This window comes from Colobus angolensis, unplaced genomic scaffold, assembly GCF_000951035.1.
Source record: "Colobus angolensis palliatus isolate OR3802 unplaced genomic scaffold, Cang.pa_1.0 Scaffold11, whole genome shotgun sequence".
Taxonomy (NCBI): Eukaryota; Metazoa; Chordata; class Mammalia; order Primates; family Cercopithecidae; genus Colobus; species Colobus angolensis.
Genome location: NW_012112030.1, coordinates 16,494,990 through 16,510,969, shown reverse-complemented (window position 1 = coordinate 16,510,969; position 15,980 = coordinate 16,494,990). Strand labels below are relative to the sequence as shown.

The 15,980-nt window shown below is 35.7% G+C and overlaps 1 protein-coding gene across 1 annotated transcript in view; it reads right to left on the bottom strand.

Moving 5' to 3' along the window:
• PDE3A (phosphodiesterase 3A, cGMP-inhibited) overlaps window positions 1-15,980 on the bottom strand; it is a 311,702-nt gene that overhangs the window by 191,252 nt on the left and 104,470 nt on the right. The window lies entirely within an intron of this gene.

Here is a 15,980-nt window from a genome sequence, read left to right as displayed (position 1 = left end):
TGTGAGGCCGAAGTGGGAGGAGGATCACTTGAGGTCAGGAGTTCAAGACCAGCCTGGCCAACATGGCGAAACCCCATCTCTATAAAAATGCAAGAATTGGCCGGACGTGGTGGTGCACGCCTGTAATCCCTGCTACTCAGGAGGCTGAGGCACAAGAATAGCTTCAACATGGGAGATGGAGGTTGCAGTGAGCTGAGATCGCACCACTGTGCTCCAGTCTGGGCAACACAGTGAGACTCTGCCTCCAAAAAAAAAAAAGACAGAGAGACTGCACTAAATTACCTTCAGAAATTTTATCTGGGAAGTAAGATTACAACAGAGAATTTAAAAAATCTGTATATTGTAGAGTTGTATAATATTTGAATGTTATTATTTTTCAAACAAAAATACAGTAACAATGGACACTACTTACTACTAACTACTACTGTAAAGAAATTTGATTATAATTATAGAGTAACCTAGTTAAGGCAGACAATCCACTTTGTAGTTAAATGCTACTTGACAATCTTAACTACAAGGTCATTTCATAAAGTATGAATAATCATTCTCTAACACAGAGGTCTAGACAATGTGTTGTAGGTTTGCTACCCAGTATGATGCCTACATGGCTCAGGTGAATTTCTATCCCGCCTTAACTCTGTTTATCTTTAAAAATAGGACACCTGACGTCAAAATTCCCCTTAGTGACCAAACTGGCCAAGACTGGCGGGATCCAAGATGGCAGGTTTCTTGACTTCTGAAGAACCTCTAACTTCATTAAAATCTAATGTTCACGCTAAATGATACACCTCACAGCACCATGACGGGGTCTCACTATGTTGCCCAGACTGGTCTCAAACTCCCCAGCCTCAAGTGATCCGAGGCCTCCCAAATAACTGAAATCACAGGTATGAGCCACCACCCTGGTACATTATCAAAACAGGAGAAACAGTATTTTAATGATCCTTTTAATCCAGGGGTGGTGGCTCTAATGGGATGAGAATCAACAGAAAGAAATGTTTAATATTATGCTTTTAATATTTAAACAACAGATTTTAACCATCACAGAATTTTATGGTCTTCTTTGGGACATTACTGATGTTCAATATCGTAAATTTGCTTTGAATTTCATCAAATCTCTAAACTCTATATAAGGTATATTTTATAGGGGACTGGAGTCTAAGTTGCACCTCAGCCTCATGATTGCTAACCTAACCTCAACTCTTGCTCTGCTTAGCCACTGTGCTGAGAAGCCTTATATTCTTCTTTCCATGCAGCAAATACAACATGCTCATGTCACTTCACCAATATTACAAGTTTCCTCCAGAAATGGCCTTGAGCAAAAAAATGGAATTCAATATGAACAATTTTGCCTCATCATTAGACACTACGGAATGTATGTGTCCTTTCCAAATATTCAAGGATCATTGTTGTAATTTTCTTGCTAGCTAAAGGAAATTTCAATCTCCATTTTTAAATGGCAATCAAGAACTAATAACAGATATGTATTCCTGACACTACATGGCTCAAGCAATGTTTTATATTAGCACCTAACATTAAATTAACCAAATTCATTCAGGGGAAGGAATCATACAAACTCAATCTTTTTTCTTCAATTCTTTCAATCTTTCACCTCCTCTCAATGTGAAATGTTAAACCCGTCAATTATATATGTGGCATTTCCTAAAAGATGAATCTAGCTTACCAGAGAAAAAATACAAACCCAGAATTCCCCCATCTCTAGGTGTAGAAAGCCTCCAGATGTCACTCAAATCCAACTCTCTTACCAAGGATTTACTAACGAATGACTGCGAACAGTGAATATACTCTGGCCCCAAATCCTTCTGCCTCTATGACGTCAAGACCTCCACAGCCCTGTGTTTCCTGAGCAAACATGTGAGAAAAATTCAGGTCATTCATTATTGGAGCATAAATGTTAACAATCAATGTCTCCCAGCCATAGCTGTTATCCTGACCTAAGACCCATCTGTCATCAACATCTAAATCAGTGAACATTATTTTCTGACTTAATTTTGCTGGAATAAAGCCATTTAGTCTGTAATTGAGGGAAAAAAGGGATTAACTATAAATTTTAAGTAAATGATATATCTTATGATCACATATGTAAAACATTTCAGTTAGGCATTAATATATCTAAGCACAAATTATTTCCCCTCCTCTGTAGAGATAAACCATGTACTGATTTTTCTTCCTTTCATATACAGAATATACATAGGACAAAACAAATAGTTATTTTATCGCATTTTCATGGCTATAATAGTTTACTGAGACCCAAACAATGTTTTCTGAAATCAAAATGGTAATAAGACTCTGGCATAAGGAAGGCTGTCATTTTTCATGCCCACCTCAAGGCTTGCTTCTGCTGTCAGGGGCTGCCTGAAAGGCTTACTGGCGATGATGCTCCAACTTTGTAAATCACAGCCAGACTCAGACTTCACTAGGCATTTTCTGTATTAATCCTTAGAAACAACAAAATGAATGCATCTGTTCTCTTGTCCATGCACGCGAATGAAAATAAAATACAAAATCCTTAATGAAGGATGGAAATGACTAAGAAAATAACTGCAAGTAAAAATCTATACTTAACTGTAAACTGAAAACATTTACATAGCCCTATTCAGACACAGAGTCGGACATAGCACATCCAAGTTAAATCCTTTCCTGCAGCACATGGCACATTTCAGTCAAATCATTTCCCGTCAACACGGATATCGCCCTCAGTTGTTACTGATTTTGGAGTACGATATTTGGAAATCTCTTTGATGATTCTCAATTGATCTATTTCAGAAGAATTATTTGTTTAGTGCTGAAGAATTATTAGGTAAAAATACTTATGAAATATAAAGTATCACTTTGAACATAGATACTTCTGGCTTAATGATGTGAATATGGGAATTGTGTCTTTTTTTTTTTCTTGAGACAGGGACTCATTCTCGCCCAGACTGCAGTATAGTGGTGCAATAATAGCTCATGGCAGCCTCAACCTCCCAGGCTCAAGCAATCCCTTTATTCAGCCTCTCGAGTAGCTGGGACTACAGGTACACATGGTGGCTTGTACCTACAATATACTCAAGAGGCTGAGGTATTTGTTGTTATTTTGTTGTTGTTGTTCTTGTTGTTGTTGTAAAGATGTCTCACTGTGTCACTCAGGCTGGGCTTGAACTCCTGAGTTTAAGGGATTCTCCCCCCGTCAGGCTCCCACAGTGCTGGGATTACATACTGGTGTAAGCCATTGCACCAGCTGCGAATTGCATTTTGCTTTCCGTACTGAAGAAGCTAATTATTTTAAAAGCTTGTTCACTTAAAGAGAGATACTTGTCTCATGAAAACCAAAATAAAGTTGAGTTTTTTTAACGTGAGTGAAGGTCAGCTTAATTTAACGAAGATCTGTAATTAACAATTAAATTGAATTCTTAAAAATAAATATTAAGAATTCCTATTCACCAACACTGAACAACACTCACACGCTTTTTTCAAATGATGTGACTGGTATCATCAATTGAATCAAAGAAAACCCCAAACTCCACAATCAGGATAGGACTAATTGTGGAGGTGTGTAAGGGAAGATTGGGTGGGGGTGTTGGTAAAATACATGAAAGAGAGAGAGGTTGACTGGGAGGAAGAAAGTAAAAAGGAAAATATAGTGTCCCCCTTGCCTCCCAAGAGTAAAGAGCTCAAGAAAAGGGTATTTTTGTTCTATTTGTTTTAAGTGTTGTGCATTTCATAATGCGCCTGGGTAATGCTATGGATAGTATCAATGTCAATAGGAAGGAATATGCATTATGCTTTTATTTTCAGTTATATTTGTTCTATGTGAAGAAACATAAAAACATAATTCCAACTGATGAGAGTATATATCAATATGAGCTGTATTAAAAAATATGTGAAAAACTTCAAAATGGGCAAAAGGAAAAAATAAGACAAATTAGTAAGTTCCCTGACTATCTCACATATTTCTCTGGCTTTTATTGTCTTTGAGCCATTTTACAACTCTGGAAATAACAGAAACTGACAGTAATCTCATTTACCATCAGAAAAATAACAACTAGAAATGGATGCTGTGCCCACTGGAATACAATTGAATATTGCCATGTGGAAACTGACCACTTTTGCATCTTTCTTTCTTTCTTTCTTTCTTTTTTTTTTTTTTTGAGACCAAGTCTCACTCTGTCACCCAGGCTGGAGTGCAGTGGCGCAATCTTGGCTCACTACAACTTCTGCCTCCTGGGTTCAAGCAATTCTCCCACCTTAGCCTCCCAAGTAGCTGGAATTACTGGTACCCGCCACCATGCCTGGCTAATTCTTTTTTTGTATTTTTAGTAGAGACAGGGTTTCACCATGTTGACCAGGCTGGTCTCAAACTCCTGACCTCAAGTGATCTGCCTGCCTCGGCCTCCCAAAGTGCCGGGATTACAGGCATGAACCACCACGTCCAGCCTTTCGCATCTTTTTGTAAACTCACTTAGCACTTCTTTTCTGACTTTAAATGTGTGTGATATTGTAACTTTTCATTTGAATCAGTTGTAACATCTTACTGGTTCCCTCATTAATTAATCAGTTAAATAGAATTTTTGGCATACATTCATTCATATTTGTATCAGTCATAATTTATTTTCTAAATTATTCTTTAGCTCTACACACAGACATGCAAAGATAGACACATGTACCAATCAAATTTAATATTTAATATTAAATTTCAAATTTAATATTTAATATTAAATTTCAAATTTAATATTATGCTTGAATTTTAAGTACTTTTCTTCACATACTTCTTTTTATTTTTTAAAATTTGTTCAGTAAGCATGGATTATTTCAATAATTAGAAAAAAAGTTTTAAAAAACTATGAAAAAAGTAATGCTTTGAAAGTCTCTACACATATCTCTAGCTCTTAAACAAACATGTGATTTTAATATCTGCGATTAAGCCAAGCATGGTGACTCATGCCTGTAATCCCAACACTTTGGGAGGCCGAGTCAGGCAGGTCGCTTGAGGTCAGAAGCTGGAGACCAGCCTGGCCAACAGGCTGAAACCCCATCTCTACTAAAAGTACAAAATTTAGCCAGATGTTGTGGCACATGCCTGTAATCCCAGCTACCTGGGAGGCTGAGGCATGAGACTCGCTTGAACCCGGGAGGTGGGGGTTGCAGTGGGTTGAGATTGCACCACTGCACTCCAGCACAGGTGACAGAGTAAGACACTGTCTCAAAAAAAAAAAAAGCAAAAATCTTGAATTAGGTGAACCACATAGAAGTAGCCAGTATCTAGATAACCATATCTATCATATTTTCCTTTTTAGAAACATGAGGAACATATACAGTGGGAAGTAAGAATTGTTAATCTTAATGAATGTATCTCTCTGATATGTTTTGACTGTGTCTCCACTCAAAATCTCATCTTGAATTGTAATCCCCATGATCCCCATGTGTCAAGGGAGACACCAAGTGGATGTAATTGACTCACGGGGATGGCTTCCCCACGCTGTTCTCATGATGGTGAGTTCTCACAAGATCTGATGGTTTTAAAGTGTTAGGCACTTCCTCCTGTGTTCATTCTCCTTCCTGCCACCTTGCAAAGAAGGTACCTTGCTTCCCCTTCGCCTTCCACCATGATTGTAAGTTTCCTGAGGCCTCCCCAGCCATGCGGAACTGTGAGCCCATTAAAACTCTTCCCTTTATAAATTACCCGGTCTCAGACAGTTCTTTATAGCAGTGTGAAAACAGACTAATATATGCTCTATCAATATAAATGTCAAGACAATATATTTTTAAAGGTCTATCAGAAATAGGCTAAAATAAGAATTTGCACATGTGTTCTAAGAGAACAACTATCCCTTGGATTTTATTTGGAGAAACACTAAAATATTAACAAAACCTCAAGCTGTGGCATCCCAATATTGGTGAGTTAAGGTCCTTAATCTGGCTGGTCAGGCCACAGACTCCTCATTTCTTCCAAAGTACTCATCTAAATGATTGGATTTACAGTTTTGTTTTATTTTTTGCCAATCCAGAAAAAAACAAACCTTTGTACTCCATAGGCTGCCATATTTAAAAAAAAAAGTGAATGCATTAAAGAGAGTAATAATACTTAAAAGTAAAATTAAGTATATAAATAAATACGAAAAGGTAAGTGAACGTCAAGTTATAAGAACACTGATTTCATGTAAATGTAGACAGGTGACTCCTTAAAATGTACAAGTTTTCATGTCAACATCAGCACAGAGTTCATTATGAAATCTCAGTCCATTTTCTTACTAAATAACCCGGTGTACCTGAATGAATAATATCTTATTTTGTCTTATTCTAAGCCCTGAGAATATAAATAAAAAGTACTCTGAAAACTTATTAACACTAATCAAAAAAGGACAAAACAAAGTTTCAGAATTCTTATGGGTTGAATTGTGTCCCCCAAAAAAACATATTTGCAGTTCCAATCCCCAGTGCCAATAAACACGACCTTATTTGAAAATAGGGTCATTGCTGATGATCAAGTTGGAGTCATTATGCTAGGTTCCAATCCAATATGTCTGTGTCTTTGTAAAAAAGAAATCTGGACTCAGAGACAGACATATAAAAAGAAGGCAAGGGAAGAATGCCACTATAAGCCAAGGAATGCTTGAGTCCCCAAAAGCTAGGAGAGAGGCACAGAATAGATCTTCCCTCGCAGCCCACAGAAAGAACCAACCTGCTGACACCTTGATCTTCGACTTCCAGCCTCCAGAACTGTGGGACAATGCATTCCTATTGTTTAAGCGGCACAGTTCATGGTACTTTGTGACAACAGCCCCAGGAAACTAATACAAAATTGACATTTCATTGTCTAATTTCACATGTACTTTTGATCTCAATAAAATACGCTGAAAGTTTGCTATTCTCTAAACACATTAAGAATGAATGACCAAGATATTTTCTCAAGACTCATTTCTTTCCTCCAAACTCACCACCCATCAACACACAAACATTTACCAGGAAAAGGAACAAAAATAAATACATACATCTTTGAAGAGGATATAGTAATTTTTAAAACACAAATTACAATTGGCCTTTCTAGTCATCCATACATCAATGACCATTATTAGTGATATTCCCTTAACATCAGTTATTTCACCCTTTGCAGCCACACTTTCAAATTTCGAGGACATTTCAAAGTGTATGTTTTACCCCTAAGTATAAAAAATAAATGAGATAATGTAATAAAGAACAAAAGGTAGAAGACAAAGCAGAAAGTTTAAACAAAATTCAAGTTGAAAATTGCTGAAATATTGATTAAACTTAATGGAGCTCATTAGCCATTAATAGATACCAGTGTTAAAAGTGAAAAAGAGCAAGCACATTGTGTTATACAGAGAAACTCCTTTCCTTCAGAAATCAGAGATAAGCCTAAAATTACACTTTCCCTTACCCAAAAAGATTAGAAATTGTACAAAAGAGATATGTTGATTTGGGGGAACACTGATTATACCTAACTCTGTTTTTATTATAAGTGAGTTTTATTTAATAAGTTACAACTAAAATATTAAAGAAAAACCTTATATAAAAATTAAAACTGACTACTATATCACTGAGTTATATACTATACCACTACCACTAAACACAACATACTTTTAAGAGATAAAAATCTCAAGGAAATTATAGTAACTACTTTGTTTAATTCAGGGGAACTAGTTTGAGGAGGAGAGATACAAATTTGTATGTATTATAGAATTCTGTCTGCAGGACCCACTATATAAAGGAATTAAGTACTTAGGTAACAGCTAAAAATATTCCAATATATATATAAGGAGATTTTTGAAATACTCCAGAAAGAAGGCATAATTTAAACAAAAACAAAAAAACTGTTCACTAAGCTGTGAGTCAGTTGGGTATGAGAGGAGTGAAGGAACCAGCAGGCTAGGAGGTCCCATGCAGCCTGCTCACATATCCAGAGTCCTATAGGCAAGCCTTACATGAGGAAAGTTAAAAGCATTATACATTTTTAAAATCACATTTTAAATGTCTCTACATCTACACTCATAATTTTATCTGGAAGATGAAAGGCTATGAGAAGTAAAAGATGTTGAGACTGGAACAAATATTAGATAATCCATCATTAATATTTACCTTTTCCTCCATATTTTTCTTTGAGTTTAAAAAAGATTGAATTTTAAGCTATGCAGCAGGATGATTTCTCCATAGCAATTAAACTAGAAAGTAGATTTGTAAACATTACAGTAAAAACTGAGTAATATAAGGAAATAGGAAACGAACATCATGTGTTTTAGATTTTAATAAAACACATCAAAGATAAAAGTATTTCTCTACAAAAAGTCAAAGTTCTAATTGAATAATAAGAAAAATCAAGCAGAAACTTTTATTTGCCTGATTCCTACTTCATATCGTACTTTGCACTTTCTAGGAAAAAAATCTTTCCACAGAAACATGAAACATTGCTTTTGAAAGACTAGAAGTAACCAACTAAAAATTAAGCAATTGTTGCACATAAAATCTGTAGTACAGCTGCATCCATTTAAAAAGAGCAGCTGTTGAAGAAATAAAAGTACATTCTCTGCATCAAACTACAAAACATTCAAAAACATAGTGACATTTGATTAAATGGATATTTATTAGAGACAGTTCCATATGGCTTTTACATAGATTATTACACATAAACACCAGCTTCTCTTTTTATACTAGAAGTTGAGAAGTGCTTATCTCTAAAACAGTCAGACACACTTAGTTCCAGTTTTGTCCATTCAAAAAAAAACTTTTATTTTATTTTCATGTGTATTATAGCTTGGCCAACTTGATTATGTATAGTTGGGCTTTAATGTTTTGCACTGTTCAATTTTGTGTGCCAAAATCTGCTTCTGTTCATCTGAAACTCTTCTATTCCTCAACTTGAACATGATTTTTTCTTTCCCTACATGTGCTCAAGTAAAACACTGAAGTAAAGCTCATTCAAGAGAAAAGCACACCTATAGAAACGAGGGAATTTCTCTATGCCATAGCCTTCTGGTAAGTTATTCTGGAACAAAAATATTTGTGTTCCTATATGGCTCAGAAACATTCTTCTACATCAGGATTTTTTTACAAAAAAAAAAAAAAAAAAATACATGTGTGCAATGAATACTTTGTCACTAAAATATTTTTCATTTCTTAATTAAATGATCAATTATGCAATTATATGAGTTAAAACAACAAGGAAAAATAATCTTGTGCTTTCTGTTAGAGAAAATTACTTGGGGAACTTGTTAAAAATATCTATTTCCCGCTGGGCACAGTGGCTCACACCTGTAATCTCAGCACTTTGGGAAGCCGAGGCAGGCGGATTATGAGGTCAGGAGACGGAGACCATCCTGGCTAACACGGTGAAACACAATCTCTACAAAAAACACAAAAAAGTAACCGGGTGTGGTGGCAGGTGCCTGTAGTCCCAGCTCCTCGGGAGGCTGAAGCAGGAGAATGGTGTGAACCTGGGAGGCAGAGCTTGCAGTGAGCCAAGATCACACCACTGTACTCCAGCCTGGGCGACAAAGCGAGACTCTGCTCAAAAAAAAACATCTGTTTCCAAAGTCACTTACATGGAGAATCTGAATAAACTGTTAAAGCCAAAAATCTGTAGAGTTTGGGGGATTTGTGAAGAGATGCTTTAAGCAATAAATGGGATTTATTTCAAAGTTCTTAAAAATATATAAATAAATATTAAAATGCTTCCTTTATTTTTGTTGGCTGTTTCATTGTATTACTCTATATGTAACTACGAAAGAGTAGATCCTATAGTACCCCAGTTATGATTAGGGTTTGATCTAATACAACAAGAGTCTTCTTATCCAAATGACTAGGACTAGTTAATAACAACAACAACATCAGCAAATACAATTGAAAGAGCCACATAAAGCAAATAATCATTTTTAAGAATTAAATGAGCATATAATAAACATTCAGTTTCAACTTGAAACGTTCATTATTCAGACATTTATTCACCAATCTTTCTATGAAGGGCTAAAATCCTGCAAGGATTAGGTCTCCTACTCTCTATTTCATGTCACCTTTAGACAAGATCGGGCACATTCAGGGTGGTATGGCCATAGACATGTCACCTTTAGAAGAAAGATAATTTAGACATCTGTAATGCTGCAGTTACTTGATCTTACAGTTTTACCAATAGTCCCCAATTATTTCATCTACACCTAGTTAACATATATGCTATATCTACTTTGCCTTCAAGTCGTTCAAAGAAAGCATTCAATCAAGTTTTCATAGACACAACAACAATATTTTTGGCTTATATTTCAGTGGTTTATATACTTTTTAATTAAATTATACAATGACAATATTAAGGAAAAGTGGCATAAACTGGCCAGGTAACCACCACAATTGATGGACATCAGTTGGTATTTTTAACAGAAAGACTCCAGAGCACTGGTTAACCCTAGTAAGTTAGGTAAGGTCAAGTCAATGAAGACAATTTCTCCTATGGTTTCATTTCAGAACCTGAACGGTGTTCTGCCTTCACTGTCAGTGCTAGTTTTGTTTGGTTACTTTGGGAGCTTCTCCCACTAGAACTTACCTTTGTGAAAAGATAGTGGAAAAAGTTATTCATAAATTTTCCTTTCTCACTGACCTACTATGGTTTTTTAAGCTGAATAAATTCACTTCTGGGCAAATCATTACTTTAAGAAAAATGAAAATTACACAATCCAAAGCAAAGAGAGGAGGGAAACTTCTTTACATGAGATGAAAATGGTCAATAAGGAAACTTATTCCTAATAGACTTGAAAATAACCTAGGCATTTCTTCAATAATAAGATCCTCTGTGTATGTTTTGCAAATGCTGTATTTTATTTCTTTGAGAAATAACATTTTTAGAAAACATAATTGATCATGTTAAATTATACAATGCTTAGCACACACCGCAGTTTGTCCACAATCAGAAGAATTTTTATATTCTGAATGCTTTACTATGTAAATGATAAAGATGTTAATGGAAATAAGTTTAAAAGCCCTGAATGCAGAGGGCCCCTGCTACATAGCTAAAAAATATATAACCTGGATGATGTTCTATTGTTTTGACTTGGAGTTTTATCCTGTGGTTTTTGTACAATTAGCTGTCTTTTGTAGCACTGACACTAACTGCCAAATTCCTCTCATTGGTTGACCACTGACACATCTCAAAGATACGTCAAATATTCAAACTTTGCATGTTCTGACTTGAAAGACAGTAAGCATTTGGCCTCACAGCTATTAAATGAGGCCAGGTAGCAGCAGCAAGAGCTTGATGGACAGATGAGCTCATCTTCACTGCTGTCCCCATAGCCAAAAGAAAAAATTTTCTCCAATACTTGCTTTTGTCAACAGTGATGAAAAGAACTCAGAAAAAGATGATTAAATCTTGACAAACTAAGCCTTTTAAATATTTGGGGACTTCAGCTTTAGATCATCCAGCTTCTCAATTTTGCTCTTTTGTATACCTTCCAATTGCTTTGCTATACCAGTCAATTTAAAATCAATTTAAGACTTTGTTGAACAATATTCAGCTATTAACATCTGAATCTGAACCTATAAGAGTTCATAAAAGATTTCGAGCAATGAGTGATGATCTTCAAAGCAATGGCAACTGAAGCTGCAGAAGTCTCTGGTCCAAGTGTCCTCAGTGTAATATCACTTTCCAACCACAGTTTCTGCCACGTTGCCCCAGGAAAGCATTTTATAAATGTGCTCATGTTTGACCATAAACTCAAAGGAGCAAGATTTAGATATAGGATGAACAACCGAAATATTTTTCTGCAGTGAGATTTCTTTTCCTTAATTCCCTTTTAACTCACAAGAAGGGATAGGGATTGGCCTATGCCTGTGTTCAGTTCTGGCCCTCAACAACCAAGACACATGATAAGCTCAGGAGATACGCTCAAGGGATACCAGAGAAGAAAACACTCAAAGGAATTTAGGTAAAAAGGTATTACATGAACTTCAACACTGATCAAGGAGGAGTGGCGTAAAGTCCCCAGGGCTTACTAGTACAATCACGTTATACCCGCAAAAAGAGAGCGATCCATCAGTACCCACAGGAATGAAACTTTAGCTCTGATACTTTGTAGACTACACTACATTTCATACAGCTTATGTACATACAAATGAATTATTATTCAGTGCTTTTCAATTTCTATTAACTGTGTCAGCTACCTTTTAAAGGAATGACTAAAACCTTTTCAACAAGGATGAATATTTAGAAGTATTAGATACCATAACTCAACCATTATTCTTGAGAAATAAAGCAACACTACCTGAAAAACCAAAAGTCAATTCCAAACTAACTCTCAGTTTTCTAAGCAAAAGTACAGATAAGAAGCCTGGCCATAATAAAATGTGGATTTTAATAAATGTTGAAAAATGTCACAAAGTATATATTTTCAAATTAGTATAATTATTTTCTGCTCTTTATTCAGGACAGTGAAAAAATGCAAGAGAAAATTCAGAAAGCTGGTAAACTTTTCAACTATCCAAAAATCTAGGCAAAAAATGTGCCAAAATTTTGACCGGGAAATGATTTGAGATTTACAGTCAATGAGTGATTATTTTACATTAGAATTAATAATATTGAAGTAAAGCCCATAAAATATTGACATTGTCCTGGCTTAATAAGGATTTTGCAATATTAACACTTGTCCTGATTATGAAAAAGGAAAACATCATTTTAATTATAATTCAAAACAGGTGGATGAAAAGCATTATTTCCTGGAAAATTTTACATTTACAGTAAACATTTACACCATTGCATTTACAGGCAGTTTTTAATCTTGTTTAATACATCCAATATTTATTGAGTCTTTATTGAATGTCAAGCACTGTGCTAGGTAGGTACTGAAAATACAAGAAAAACAAAAAGAATAAGCGTCATCAGGGACTCACTGAAGGCAGGTGTGTAGTGGTCAGCCTATTGGCTCTGGACCAGTACTTATTAATTATATAATGTGACTTATGTGTTTCCAGAAGCTCGATCCAATGAGGGTATATAAAATGTAAATGGCTGCCTAGGTTATGTACGCCTCATTACAACTACAGCTATTACAACTACGTATCAGTATGTTTATTTCCTCAGTATCCTGTTTTGAACCATTGCTCCTTCCAATTTGGCATGTTGCCTTCAAACACGACTCCCCTACATGGGACAAGCTGTCAACAGGAATAAACCATCCTTATTCCTAAGAGCACATTATAAAAATTTAGATGAAGAAGAATTCCTAAAGCTAATTATCCTTCTCTCACAATTATTGTTATAAATACTGCAATTGTTGACAGACCTATTTTGGAAGAATATGAGTCTCCTGCAGAAGCTTTAAGCCTTACACATTTTATTTATTTGTTTTAATTAATGACTTGAGGAATGAGTACTTTTGAGATTTCAAGAAGCCAAACTTGTGGCTTCTGGCAGAAGATTCGATCTGGAGAGAATGGTTTACTCTGGTGACAAGGAGAAGGGCAAGCTGTTGAAGCAGAAGAATCATGAGAAGACTTTTCAAGAGCCATTCTTTGTTGTTCTAAAGGAAGGTAGGGGCTAGGAGGTGGCGTGGCTATGGTGTTTTTCAAAAAGTCTCATTCTGTTACTGTTTTAAGGGTCTCACTCCCAAGGCTAACATACTCAATGACAGAGGAAAAGAAATCTTTCTAGTTTTCTTCGTCTTACACACAATGGCATTCCTTTAAATCAGTAATGTTTTAATTACCTTGAAATACACAACTCCTTCACTCCCTTTTATGTTCAAGGGAAAAGATTTTAGCAGAAATCAAGGTTATTTGAAAAAATCTGTTTATCAAGCCAGATATCGAATTATTCCTTTGACTTACAGCCTTAAGAGTTTGCATCTTTGCTAGAAATGCTGTTCTTTATGACTCTACAAAAAAAAAAGTATTTAACAATGGAGCAGGGGTTCATGAATGCTGACCAGCAACTGGAAAGCTAGAGTCCCTTCTTCCTTGCAAACTGCATGATAATTCTCAGGACAATTAGGGGCATACATTTGCTGGCACATAGTGTTTGTTTTTGCTGTGATTTTTTTTAATAGGAAAAAGAAGTATTTATGGTAAAATATTATCTCATATTTTTCTTTTAGCAGCACTAGATTTCACAAGCAATCTTAGTCAAATATATAGGATTTATTTGTTTCAAAAGGTTATATATGCAATGGACACTGAAGTTCTTGAAAATGTCAGAAACACGTCTTTCCTTTTAGCAATGAGAAAGTGCTCCCCGCCCATCTGTTAGAGAAACAGCCTCAAAATATGGTTTAGCAGCAAGTATATAAAAGTAGACGGAATGAAGATTAACCTGTCTATACTAAATCACCAAATAGTATTAGTAGTTAACAAGGCAATTCCTCCATGTTCTGTTTTTTAATTCATAACCAACAGTAATCCTGTTAGACCAGACAAATACTCAACTGCCACTTTATTGTTAACGACACAAAAGAATATAGGACATTCAGCAATCATATTCCTAATAATTTTCAATGTATACTTTAATAAGTACTGACATTTTCAGCCCACAGATTCAAAACAATTTGATGGAATTTGCCAAGGGTTATAATTTTGTCGTCATATCTTTTTGCTCTTTGGGAAAGGCCTTTCCATCTAAAACCCCAGGCATTGGTTTTAATCCCTGTGGACTCGAGCATATGTTCAAGGGATTCATAGTCTATTCTTCCTGGATAATTTAGGTAATCACATGAAACAAATTCCTCTCCAATGCCAACTGTATTCTCCTGATATAGATTTCCAGGGTGTGTGATGCCACAAGATGGAACAGGCAATAATTAAGACACACTAACCACATGAAATTTTAAGTTCCCATCTTTAGGGCAGAAATATTGAATTACTTACTCAGTTATTTGGTTCCTTTAAATGTCCCCTGAAATTCTTTTATTATTTTTATATGCCAATCACAGAAGAGTTGACAATCTCTACTTACTAAGATCATAACATCCATCAAATATATCCTGTAAAACTCAAATATCATAAAATCAAATATTATGTAGCACAACATAAATATCTCATGTCTCCTTTTTACCACTTGGCATAGATATTACCAAGGCATTGATTTTTCCCAGTCTAAGGACATTATAGGTCAATAACTTTGTGACATTAGTATTTTGTCAATAATAGCAATGCTCTACTTGTGTTTTTCTACATATTGCCACAATCCTCAAAATAAGAATAAAAGCAAAAACAAAATCTTTCTTTCATATCTCAAAAGAAAGGGCAGTAAATTATTTAAAATGCATTGATTAAAGCAAAGAAATTTAGACAGAGAAAATGCCTGATTTTAAGCTCCAGGCATAAACTTGTAGCATGAACTCTATAACTTGTAGCATGAACTAAAATGCAAACTGAAGCATTTAAACAATGCTTGTGCTTATGGCTTCTCGCCCCCAGTCACTTTCCTCCTGTTTCTACTTGGGTGCTTATCTAGCTTCTGGCATTCCACACCAAAAGTTCCAAGAACATCTGCCTCTCAGTTTCTTTCTTTCTTAGGGGTACGGCCTGTTTCTTCAGCCCATTTGAATTCCATTTTCTTTCCAGATACACAGAACAAAACTGAAAGCATTTTCTGTGTTCATTACACACCAAGATTGTGTGTGTGTGTGTGTGTGTGTGTGTGTGTGTGTGTGTGTGTTCACCCAGGCTGAAGTGCACTGGCATGATCTCAGCTCACTGCAACCTCTGCCTCCAAGGTTCAATTAATCCTACTTCAGCCTCTTGAGTAGCTGGGACCACAGGCATGTGCCAACATGTCTGGCTAGTTTTTGTATTTTTTGGTAGAGATGGGGTTTCACCATGTTGGCCAGGCTGGTCTCAAACTCCTGACCTCAAGTGATCCACTGGCCTCGTCCTCCCAAAGTGCTGGGATGACAGTCATGAGCTACCAGCATGAGCTACCAGCCCCAAGATTCTTTTAATGAATCATTTAATTAGGTGAAGGGGTTGCAAAAAACCTCTGTATCTGTATC